The following is a 12,523-nucleotide window of genomic DNA, read 5'->3' as shown; positions in this document are numbered from 1 at the left end:
ATATACCTGTGAAACCATTACCAAAATCAAGATAATGAACTTCAAAAGTTTCCTTAGGCACTCTGGTAATATATCCCTGGAGGCGTTGTAATGTTTCAATTGGCTAGGCTGAACTATTTCTCTAGGATGTTCCTTCCCTGTTTGTTTCCTGTTAGGGTGAACCACCAGAGAGATTATTTGGGATATTTGGAGAATAGAATAAAGCAGAAGCCATTTGGTAGCTCACACAGGTTGTGTTTATCTGCTGGTTTACCTTGTTGGTAGGAGACGGGTGGGTTTATTTTGTCGGTAATTGTTCCATTTTCACCTGGATTTTTTTTCATCTTCTCCAACTCCAAATCCAGTTATCAATGTTTAGCTCTGTGGCAAAACGTCCAAGCTTTTATAGGACACCAGTAAACCTGAGCTCAGAGGCGACAACAGCTAACACAGTTTTCAATTCTTCCTTATGCTATGTTAGACACTGGCTTTACATTCATCACATTAATGAACTCAAAATTGAGAGTGGACTTATATGTACATGACAAAACTTTAAAACTCTGAAAGTAACAGAGAAAATCTAGATGACTTTGGGTTTAGTAATGGTCTTTTAGATACAACACCATAATCCATGAAAGAAATATGGATAAGCTGGACTTCATTAAAATTAAAAACCTCTGCTCTGCAAAAGATAATGTCAAGAAAATGAGAAGACAAGGCACATACAGGGAGACAAGATTTGAGAAAACATATCTAAAAAGAATTGTCAACTCAAATACACAAAAACTTAGAATTCAACAATCTGAAAAAGAACAACAATATTAAAAAATGGGCCAAAGATCTTGACAGACACCTCACCCAAGATACTACAGAGATGGCAAATAAGCACACAAAAAGCACACAAAAAGATGATCCACATCATGTGTAATCAGGAAAATGTAAATTAAAACAATAAGGAGAGAAGAGAAATCTCACAGAGGAAGACATAGACACGGCCAACATGCACATGAGAAAATGCTCTGCATCACTTGCCATCAGGGAAATACAAATCAAAACCACAATGAGATACCACCTCACACGAGTGAGAATGGGGAAAATTAACAAGGCAGGAAAACACAAATGTTGGAGAGGATGCGGAGAAAAGGGAACCCTCTGGCACTGTTGGTGGGAATGTGAACTGGTGCAGCCACTCTGGAAAACTGTGTGGAGGTTCCTCAAACAGTTAAAAATATACCTGCCCTACGACCCAGCAATTGCACTTCTGGGGATTTACCCCAAAGATTCAGATGCAATGAAACACCGGGACACCCGCACCCCGATGTTTCTAGCAGCAATGTGCACAATAGCCAAACTGTGGAAGGAGCCTCGGTGTCCATCAAAAGATGAATGGATAAAGAAGATGTGGTTTATGTATACGATGGAATATTACTCAGCCATTAGAAACGACAAATACCCACCATTTGCTTCAACCTGGATGGAACTGGAGGGTATTATGCTGAGTGAAGTAAGTCAATCGGAGAAGGACAAACATTATATGTTCTCATTCATTTGGGGAATATAAATAATAGTGAAAGGGAATAGAAGGGAAGGGAGAAGGAATGTGTGGGAAATATCAGAAAGGGAGACAGAACATAAAGACTCCTAACTCTGGGAAATGAACTAGGGGTGGTGGAAGGGGAGGAGGGCGGGGGGTGCGGGTGAATGGGTGACAGGCACTGAGGGGGGCACTTGACGGGATGAGCACTGGGTTTTATTCTGTATGTTGGTAAATTGAACACCAATAAAAAATAAATTTATTAAAAAAAAAACAATAAGGAGATACCACCACTACACACAATCCTGGAACATGACAACACCCAATGCTGATGAAGATGTGGAGAAAAATGAACTCTCATCTGTTGCTGGTAGAATGTGAGATGATCTAGCAACTTTGGAAGACAGTTTGGCGGTTTCTTGCAAAATTAAACACATTCTTACCATAGGATCCAGCAATCACTCATCTTGATATTTACCCAAATGAGATGAAAACATGTCCACGCAAAAACCTGCACACGGATCTTTATAGCAGCTTTATTCATAATTGCCCAAACTTGGAAGCAGTTAAGATACCTGTTAGTAGGTAAATGGATAATCTATGATACTTCTAGAAAATAGAATATTATTCAGTGCTAAAAATAAATGAGCTATCAAGTCATGAAAATACACAGAGGAAACTTAAGTGCACGTAACTAAGTGAAAAAAACCAATCTGAAATTTTATGATTCCAACTACATGGCATCCTGGAAAAGGAAAAACAATGAAGACAGTAAAATCAATGGTTTTCAGTGGCTGAGCGATAGGGAGTGATGAATAGGCAGGCCACAGAGGATTTATGTCTGTATATCATCAGTATCTGTATTATTATCAACAACCTATATATCATCTACCTAGCTATATCTTTATATGTCTATCAATCATTATACATTTTTTCCAAATCTATAGAATGAACACTCACTGAGAGTGAACCATAATGCAAAATATGGATTTGGGGTAATTATGATGTATCAATATAGGTTCATCAGTTGTAACAAACATACGTCTCTGCTGAAGGAGGTTGTAAATAGGGAAGGCTGTGTGTGTATGAGGTCCATGGGTATATAGGAAATCTCTGTACCTTCCTTTCAATTTTGTTGTATATCTAAAAGTGCTCTAAAATTAGCACCTTAAATATTGTCCCTTTCTGAAACAGATTTCTAGGACTATCTGGCCTGATGGTATTTGCATAAACATTAAGTAAAATGTAGTAGACAAAAAAATAGGGAGTAAAAGTTTTCTTTTACTCTTGCTTTCATTTTCATTTTCTCTTGCTTTCTACCTGAGGACAAAACCACCAAGGGCCAAAAGGTACACCCCTACCCACCAAGGGCCAAGGGGTAAAGAGAACATTTAGTAGATAGGACAATTAGATAGATTCACCGTAGTTACGAGTCCCACCTGAAATTCCAAGGGATGAGCTTTCATTATTATTGGTTATGGAGAATCAAACTAAGTTATTGGCATTCATATTCTTTCAGTTTATTTCTTGGCTCTGCTTTTCTTTACCCTAGTTTCATAGTGAGGTAAACATGCTCTATTTAATGAACTCCTGAAAGTTCTGGGTTTATTTTTATAGCTGTAATTATAACAGAAAAGAATATTCTAACATTTACAAAATTTTTATCACATCAACTGACTTTAGTTTCATGCCCAACACTAATTGAGTTCTTATTTGTAGAGAGAATATGATCATTTGTAAAGCCCAGAGTAGAAGTGTAGTCTTGAACCAATCACGGAGTCCAAAACCTTGATTAGCTAACTATGGTTTATAGATCCACATATGACTTACAGAAGTCATTCTACCAAAAGAAGATAATGAAAAAAAGAAAAAAAGAAAAGAGAAGAAATGGAAGAAAAAAGAAAAATTTATTGAAATAGAGAAAGATGTGTATGTGTGTATGTGAGAGAGGGAGAAAGAGAGAAAAAGTCAGAAGAGACAGCGAGAGAGAGGGAGAGTATTTAGGATATACAAAAGCAATTATCTACCTCACAACAATTTGACTCTATACCAGACCATATGGTAAAACTGTAGGAAGCATCCTCTAAGTACACAACTGCTACATTATGAAGTTTTCCAGATTTTTAAGTAGCATATCACATATATAAAATGACAAAGCACTACAATAAATTACATTAGCAGGCAATGGAATCAGCATGAGAATCTCTAATTGCATCTCTACACTCAACCCCAAAACTGAATCCATCATCATTTCAGAATACACGTAGACGAGTCTTTGCTACAAACTGATTGGGGATTGCTGGTACTGGATACACATAGCCTCTGGAATCAAGCAGAAATGAATTTGAATTCTGTTTTTCTGACTAGCTATGTGACGAGAGTAACTTATTGTACCTCTCCGAAGTGCATTTTTTTACAAGATAAAATCAGAATAATTTATTCTACAAGTTTTCATTTTATTTTCTTTTAATCTGGAGAATACTGATTTTATACTTTCAAATTAGCCTTAAAATATCTCAAAATAAAAAAAAACTTGTTGCTATGTTATAGATGTAGAATTTAAGGAACACAGTTCCAAGATGAATAAGGAATAGCTGATAAAGCATCAAATGTGATCTCTCTCTCCAGGATGCATTTTATTCTTTTTTTTTAAATTTATTTTTTATTGGTGTTCAATTTACTAACATACAGAATAACACCCAGTGCCCGTCACCCATTCACTCCCACCCCCCGCCCTCCTCCCCTTCCACCACCCCTAGTTCGTTTCCCAGAGTTAGCAGTCTTTACGTTCTGTCTCCCTTTCTGATATTCCCCACACATTTCTTCTCCCTTCCCTTATATTCCCTTTCACTATTATTTATATTCCCCAAATGAATGAGAACATATAATGTTTGTCCTTCTCCGACTGACTTACTTCACTCAGCATAATACCCTCCAGTTCCATCCACGTTGAAGCAAATGGTGGGTATTTGTCATTTCTAATAGCTGAGTAATATTCCATTGTATACATAAACCACATCTTCTTTATCCATTCATCTTTCGTTGGACACCGAGGCTCCTTCCACAGTTTGGCTATCGTGGCCATTGCTGCTATAAACATCGGGGTGCAGGTGTCCCAGCGTTTCATTGCATCTGTATCTTTGGGGTAAATCCCCAACAGTGCAATTGCTGGGTCGTAGGGCAGGTATATTTTTAACTGTTTGAGGAACCTCCACACAGTTTTCCAGAGTGGCTGCACCAGTTCACATTCCCACCAACAGTGTAAGAGGGTTCCCTTTTCTCCGCATCCTCTCCAACATTTGTTGTTTCCTGCCTTGTTAATTTTCCCCATTCTCACTGGTGTGAGGTGGTATCTCATTGTAGTTTTGATTTGTATTTCCCTGATGGCAAGTGATGCAGAACATTTTCTCATATGCATGTTGGCCATGTCTATGTCTTCCTCTGTGAGATTTCTGTTCATGTCTTTTGCCCATTTCATGATTGGATTGTTTGTTTCTTTGGTGTTGAGTTTAATAAGTTCTTTATAGATCTTGGAAACTAGCCCTTTATCTGATATGTCATTTGCAAATATCTTCTCCCATTCTGTAGGTTGTCTTTGAGTTTTGTTGACTGTATCCTTTGCTGTGCAAAAGCTTCTTATCTTGATGAAGTCCCAATAGTTCATTTTTGCTTTTGTTTCTTTTGCCTTCGTGGATGTATCTTGCAAGAAGTTACTATGGCCGAGTTCAAAAAGGGTGTTGCCTGTGTTCTTCTCTAGGATTTTGATGGAATCTTGTCTCACATTTAGATCTTTCATCCATTTTGAGTTTATCTTTGTGTATGGTGAAAGAGAGTGGTCTAGTTTCATTCTTCTGCATGTGGATGTCCAATTTTCCCAGCACCATTTATTGAAGAGACTGCCTTTCTTCCAATGGATAGTCTTTCCTCCTTTATCGAATATTAGTTGACCATAAAGTTCAGGGTCCGCTTCTGGATTCTCTATTCTGTTCCACTGATCTATGTGTCTGTTTTTGTGCCAGTACCACACTGTCTTGATGACCACAGCTTTGTACTACAACCTGAAATCTGGCATTGTGATGCCCCCAGCTATGGTTTTCTTTTTTAAAATTCCCCTGGCTATTCGGGGTCTTTTTTGATTCCGCATAAATCTTAAAATAATTTGTTCTAACTCTCTGAAGAAAGTCCATGGTATTTTGATAGGGATTGCATTAAACGTGTATATTGCCCTGGGTAACATTGACATTTTCACAATATTAATTCTGCCAATCCATGAGCATGGAATATTTTTCCATCTCTTTGTGTCTTCCTCAATTTCTTTCAGAAGTGTTCTATAGTTTTTAGGGTATAGATCCTTTACATCTTTGGTTAGGTTTATTCCTAGGTATCTTATGCTTTTGGGTGCAATTGTAAATGGGATTGACTCCTTAATTTCTCTTTCTTCAGTCTCATTGTTAGTGTATAGAAATGCCACTGACTTCTGGGCATTGATTTTGTATCCTGCCACGCTACCGAATTGCTGTATGAGTTCTAGCAATCTTGGAGTGGAGACTTTTGGGTTTTCTATGTAGAGTATCATGTCATCGGTGAAGAGGGAGAGTTTGACTTCTTCTTTGCCAATTTGAATGCCTTTAATGTCTTTTTGTTGTCTGATTGCTGAGGCTAGGACTTCCAGTACTATGTTGAACAGCAGTGGTGAGAGTGGACATCCCTGTCTTGTTCCTGATCTTAGGGGAAAGGCTCCCAGTGCTTCCCCATTGAGAATGATATTTGCTGTGGGCTTTTCATAGATGGCTTTTAAGATGTCGAGGAATGTTCCCTCTATCCCTACACTCTGAAGAGTTTTGATCAGGAATGGATGCTGTATTTTGTCAAATGCTTTCTCTGCATCTAATGAGAGGATCATATGGTTCTTGGTTTTTCTCTTGCTGATATGATGAATCACATTGATTGTTTTACGGGTGTTGAACCAGCCTTGTGTCCCAGGGATAAATCCTACTTGGTCATGGTGAATAATTTTCTTAATGTACTGTTGGATCCTATTGGCCAGTATCTTGTTGAGAATTTTTGCATCCATGTTCATCAGGGATATTGGTCTGTAATTCTCCTTTTTGGTTGGGTCTTTGTCTGGCTTTGGAATTAAGGTGATGCTGGCTTCATAGAACGAATTTGGAAGTACTCCATCTCTTTCTATCTTTCCAAACAGCTTTAGGAGAATAGGTATGATTTCTTCTTTAAACGTTTGATAAAATTCCCCTGGGAACCATCTGGCCCTGGACTCTTGTGTCTTGGGAGGTTTTTGATGACTGCTTCAATTTCCTCCCTGGTTATTGGCCTGTTCAGGTTTTCTATTTCTTCCTGTTCCAGTTTTGGTAGTTTGTGGCTTTCCAGGAATGCGTCCATTTCTTCTAGATTGCCTAATTTATTGGCGTATAGCTGTTCATAATATGTTTTTAAAATCGTTTGTATTTCCTTGGTGTTGGTAGTGATCTCTCCTTTCTCATTCATGATTTTATTAATTTGAGTCTTTTCTCTCTTCTTTTTAATAAGGCTGGCTAATGGTTTATCTATCTTATTAATTCTTTCAAAGAACCAACTCCTGGTTCTGTTGATCTGTTCCACAGTTCTGCTGGTCTCGATTTCGTTGAGTTCTGCTCGAATCTTTATTAACTCCCTTCTTCTCTTGGGTGTAGGATCTATTTGCTGTTTTTTCTCTAGCTCCTTTATGTGTAAGGTTAGCTTTTGTATTTGAGTTCTTTCCAGTTTTTGAATGGATGCTTGTATTGCGATGTATTTCCCCCTCAGGACTGCTTTTGCTGCATCCCAAAGATTTTGAACGGTTGTATCTTCATTCTCATTAGTTTCCATGAATCTTTTTAATTCTTCCTTAATTTCCTGGTTGACACTTTTATCTTTTAGCAGGATGGTCCTTAACCTCCACGTGTTTGAGGTCCTTCCAAACTTCTTGTTGTGATTTAGTTCTAATTTCAAGGCATTATGGTCCGAGAATATGCAGGGGACAATCCCAATCTTTTGGTATCGGTTCAGACCCGATTTGTGTCCCAATATGTGGTCTATTCTGGAGAAAGTTCCATGTGCGCTTGAGAAGAATGTGTATTCAGTTGAGTTTGGATGTAAAGTTCTGTAGATATCTGTGAAATCCATCTGGTCCAGTGTATCATTTAAAGCTCTCGTTTCTTTGGAGATGTTGTGCTTAGAAGACCTATCGAGTATAGAAAGAGCTAGATTGAACTCACCAAGTATAAGTGTATTATTATCTAAGTATTTCTTCACTTTGGTTAATAATTGATTTATATATTTGGCAGCTCCCACATTCGGAGCATATATATTGAGGATTGTTAAGTCCTCTTGTTGAATAGATCCTTTAAGTATGATATAGTGTCCCTCTTCATCTCTCACTACAGTCTTCGGGGTAAATTTTAGTTTATCTGATATAAGGATGGCTACCCCTGCTTTCTTTTGAGGACCATTCGAATGGTAAATGGTTCTCCAACCTTTTATTTTCAGGCTGTAGGTGTCCTTCTGTCTAAAATGAGTCTCTTGTAGACAGCAAATAGATGGGTCCTGCTTTTTTATCCAGTCTGAAACCCTGCGCCTTTTGATGGGGTCATTAAGCCCGTTCACATTCAGAGTTACTACTGAGAGATAGGAGTTTAGTGTCATCATGATATCTATTCAGTCCTTGTTTTTGTGGACTGTTCCACTGGACTTCTTCTTAAAGGGGAATTTTAAGAGTCCCCCTTAAAATTTCTTGAAGAGCTGGTTTGGAGGTCACATATTCTTTTAGTTGCTGCCTGTCTTGGAAGCTCTTTATCTCTCCTTCCATTTTGAATGAGAGCCTTGCTGGATAAAGGATTCTTGGTTGCATGTTCTTCTCATTTAGGACCCTGAATATATCCTGCCAGCCCTTTCTGGCCAGCCAGGTCTCTGTGGAGAGGTCTGCTGTTACCCTAATACTCCTCCCCATAAAAGTCAGGGATTTCTTGTCTCTTGCTGCTTTAAGGATCTTCTCCTTATCTTTGGAATTTGCAAGCAATTAAATGTCGAGGTGTTGAACGGTTTTTATTGATTTTAGGGGGGGGATCTCTCTATTTCCTGGATCTGAATGGCTGTTTCCCTTCCCAGATTAGGAAAGTTTTCAGCTAGAATTTTTTCAAATACATATTCTGGCCCTCTGTCCCTTTTGGCGCCCTCGGGAACCCCAATTAAACGTAGGTTTTTCTTCCTCAGGCTGTCGTTTATTTCCCTTAATCTATCTTCATGGTCTTTTAATTGTTTGTCTCTTTTTTCCTCAGTTCCCTCTTTGCTATCAACTTGTCTTCTATGTCACTCACTCGTTCTTCCACCTCGTTAACCCTCGTCGTTAGGACTTCTAGTTTGGATTGCATCTCATTCAATTGATTTTTAATTTCTGCCTGATTAGCTCTAAATTCTGCAGTCATGAAGTCTCTTGAGTCCTTTATACTTTTTTCTAGAGCCACCAGTAGCTGTATAATAGTGCTTCTGAATTGGCTTTCTGACATTGAATTGTAATCCAGATTTTGTAACTCTGTGGGAGAGAGGACTGTTTCTGATTCTTTCTTTTGAGGTGAGGTTTTCCTTCTAGTCATTTTGCTCAGTGCAGAGTGGCCAAAAGCAAGTTGTATTGGGAAAAAGAGAAAAAGAGAGGAGAGAAAGAAGGAAAGAAAAGAGAAAGAGAAAAAAAAAGGGAAGAGAAAAAAAAACGAAAGAAGAAAAAAAAAAGAAGAAAAAGAGAGAGAAAAAGAAAGGAGAAAAAAAAGGGGGTGGTGGTGGAAAGAAACAAATCAAAAAGCAAAACAAAACAAAACAAAAACAAACAAACAAACAAACAAACAAACAAACAAACAAAAAAAAAGAACCACAGGGGAGTATCTTCTGATTCTGTGTTCTTTAAGTCCCTTGGCTTCTCCTGGAAGTTGTCAGTCTAGCTGGTGTTCTGGGGGAGGGGCCTGTTGTGCTGATTTTCAGGTGTTAGCAGTTGGGGGAGCTGCTGTGCCCCTGCCTGGTGCAGGGCTCAGTGGGGGTTGTTTACCCCGTGAGGCCGCAGGAGGAACAGCCCCAGTGGCGGGGCAGCTCTGGAAACCTGGATTCAGCTCCGGCAGGAACTCCGTCTGCAGGGCCTGGAGGCTCCGGGCGGGGCCGCTGATGTGCTCAGCTGGGGCAGGAGCGTCCTTGCTGTCCTGGGCCCTCCCGGTCTCTGCCTGTCCCGGGGGAGGCCGGATCCTGGGCTGTGTCCCGGCGCCCTGTGCTCCCGAGCCCGCGCTGGTGGATTCGCGCTCCCCGGCCGCGCAACCCCCTCCGCGGAGCCGCCGCCCGAGCTCCTCCGAGCTGCTCCTGGAACCGCGCAGGCCCCTCTGCACGGAGCCTCTTCCTCTGCCCGAGCCCGGCCGAGCTGCTCCCGGGGCCGCGCAGCCCCCTCCGCGCAGCCCCCTCCGCGGAGCCGCCGCCCGAGCCCCCCGAGCTGCTCCGGGTCCCGCCGTGCGCGCTGCAGCCCTTAGGGAGCTCGGCGCACTCTCCTGGGCGCGCAGTTGCTGTTACTGTCCCGGGGAGCCCGAGGGCATCCCCGCCCTCCTGGGTCCTGCTCCAACTCTCCGCGAGCCCCTTTCCGCCCGGGAAGGTCGGTGCAGCTCCTGCTCCTCCGGGCCGGGGCTCTCCTGTCCTGGGGACACTCGCCCCGGCCTCAGCCCGGCTCCTCGCGGGCCCCTCCCCCTTGGAGGCCTTTGTTTCTTTATTTCTTTTTCCCCGTCTTCCTACCTTGATAGAAGCGCGAACTCTTCTCACTGTTGCCTTCCAGCTGGTCTCTCTTTAAATCTCAGGCCGAATTCATAGATTTTCAGGATAATTTGAAGGTTTTCTAGGTAGTTTGGTGGAAACAGGTGATTTGAAGACCCTACTCTTCCGCCTTCTTGCTCCTCCCCCCGCATTTTATTCTTAATCAAAGTTACTTGATTTAGTACACATACATGAGTCAGTATTTATTTACTTATTTACTTATATGGCATAAAATGTAAAATAAAAATAATATACCACATAATATTTTATTACACTAGCATAGTGGGTTTTTTTTCAATTCTCAAGACAAAGGATGATATTGATATTTTAATCTCAACTTCCCACTTTTAAATATATTTATTTAAAACAATAGAGAATGTGTATCAGGACATAAAAGCCAAGGAAAGGTAAAATCCCAAGGAAGATATATAATTGTTTCGAACTTATCAAGATTTTGCAGAAAATAAAATATAAGAACAAAATATACCGCATAGATATAAAAATAATTAAGTCTCCATGAACTAATATATAAAGTTGACTAAAATAATTTTTCAAGTATTTGCTACATTTAAATGGAAGAAGCAGAGAAGAAATGAGTCAAATTTGAGAATGTTGGGATGCCTGGGTGTCTCAGTGGTTGGGCATCTGCTTTCAGCTCAGGGCATGATCCCGGGGTCCTGGGATCTAGTCCCAAATCAGACTCCCAAAGGGGAGCCTGCTTCTCTCTCTTCCTGTGTCTCTGCCCCTCTCTCTGTGTCTCTCATGAATAAACAAGAAAAATATTTTTAAAAAATGTTTTTAAAAATTGAGAATGCTTACAATGGAACAGAAAAATAAAATGCTTGCTTCACCTGCTGTTTCCTTAGAGTATAAATAAAGGGATTCAAAAGTGGAGCAACAGAAGTATTGAGAACTGCCACTCCCTTCATCAAGGATATCCTCTGTTTGAGGGTTTAAGGTACATAAAGATGCAGCTGCCATATGAGAGGGAGATGACAATCATGTGAGAAGAACAGGTGGAGAAAGCTTTTTTCTGTGGTTGGCAGAAGGAATTTTTTAAATTGTCAGGGCAATATATGTGTATGATAGAATTACTAAATTACTAATGCCAAAGTGACCAGCAGAGTCACCAAAGCTAAGATGAAACTCATCATTTCCAACATGTGTCTGTCTGTGCAGGAGATCTGCAGGAGGGGAACAGTGTCACAGTAGAAATGATCAATGACATTGGAATCACAGAAGTCCAGGCTTAAGCCTAAAATGAGTCCTGGAAAGATGGTGAGGAAACCAGTGATCCAAGAGCTAAGGACTAGCTGGATACAGATTTTGCTGCTCATAATGGTTGTGTAATGCAGGGGCTTGCAGATGGCGACATAATGATTGTAGGACATGACAGCCAGGAGGTAACATTCAGATGCTCCAAGAAGGAAGGCAAAGCAACTGAGTTGCACAACAGTTATAGGAAATGGTTTTGTCACCAGTTGCCATGCTTACAAGCAATTTGGGGATGCAGACTGTCGTATAAGAAATTTCTAAGAAAGAAACATTTCGAAGAAAGAAATACATAGGGGTCTTGAGATGTGAGTCCAGCAAAGTGAGGGTAATAATAACTAAGTTGCCTGAGATGCTTAGCAAGTAGGTGAGGAGCAGGAAGACAAATAGCACAATCTTCAGTTTTGGGTCCTCCGTCAATACTGTCACAGTTGTATGGTTTTCCATCTTGACCTCTTGATACGCTTCTGCTCTGGTAAAAATATTGAGAAAACAATATGCACAGGAATCAATAGTAAATTATGAAGATAATTATGTCAGAATATTAGTAGTTGCTATTGATTTTACATACTAATAGGGCACATTTTTGAAATGATTAATGTAAGATAAACTCTAACAAAAACTAGTACTTATATTTATTATTATTATTATTATTATTATTATTACTTTATTTTTGAGGAAAGACAAATATTTTCTACAAATCTGATGAATAAAAAACTATCTTACAAATCATCTTTGTAGTCTGGCTTAGATTTATGGTAATGAGGTAAAGAAATGAACAAGCATGTGAAAAAATTATTTCTACTTTTCTCAGTATGTAAGCACTAAGATGTCACAGTACTACTCAGCCTGATGACTGTATAAATATCATTGCCTCAAGGAACTGACCATGAGTGCAACAGAGAAGCAAGGTGATATATAAATACT

General features: G+C 39.9%; 1 pseudogene; it reads right to left on the bottom strand.

The window, feature by feature from the left end:
* Positions 1 to 11,139: 11,139 nt before the first annotated feature.
* Positions 11,140 to 12,043, bottom strand: LOC144319192 (olfactory receptor 6C74-like; annotated as a pseudogene).
* Between the last annotated feature and the right edge of the window lie 480 nt (positions 12,044 to 12,523).

The sequence above is a fragment of the Canis aureus genome, chromosome 8 (genome assembly GCF_053574225.1).
Source record: "Canis aureus isolate CA01 chromosome 8, VMU_Caureus_v.1.0, whole genome shotgun sequence".
Taxonomy (NCBI): domain Eukaryota; kingdom Metazoa; phylum Chordata; class Mammalia; order Carnivora; family Canidae; genus Canis; species Canis aureus.
This window is presented reverse-complemented; position numbering and strand designations above follow the sequence as displayed.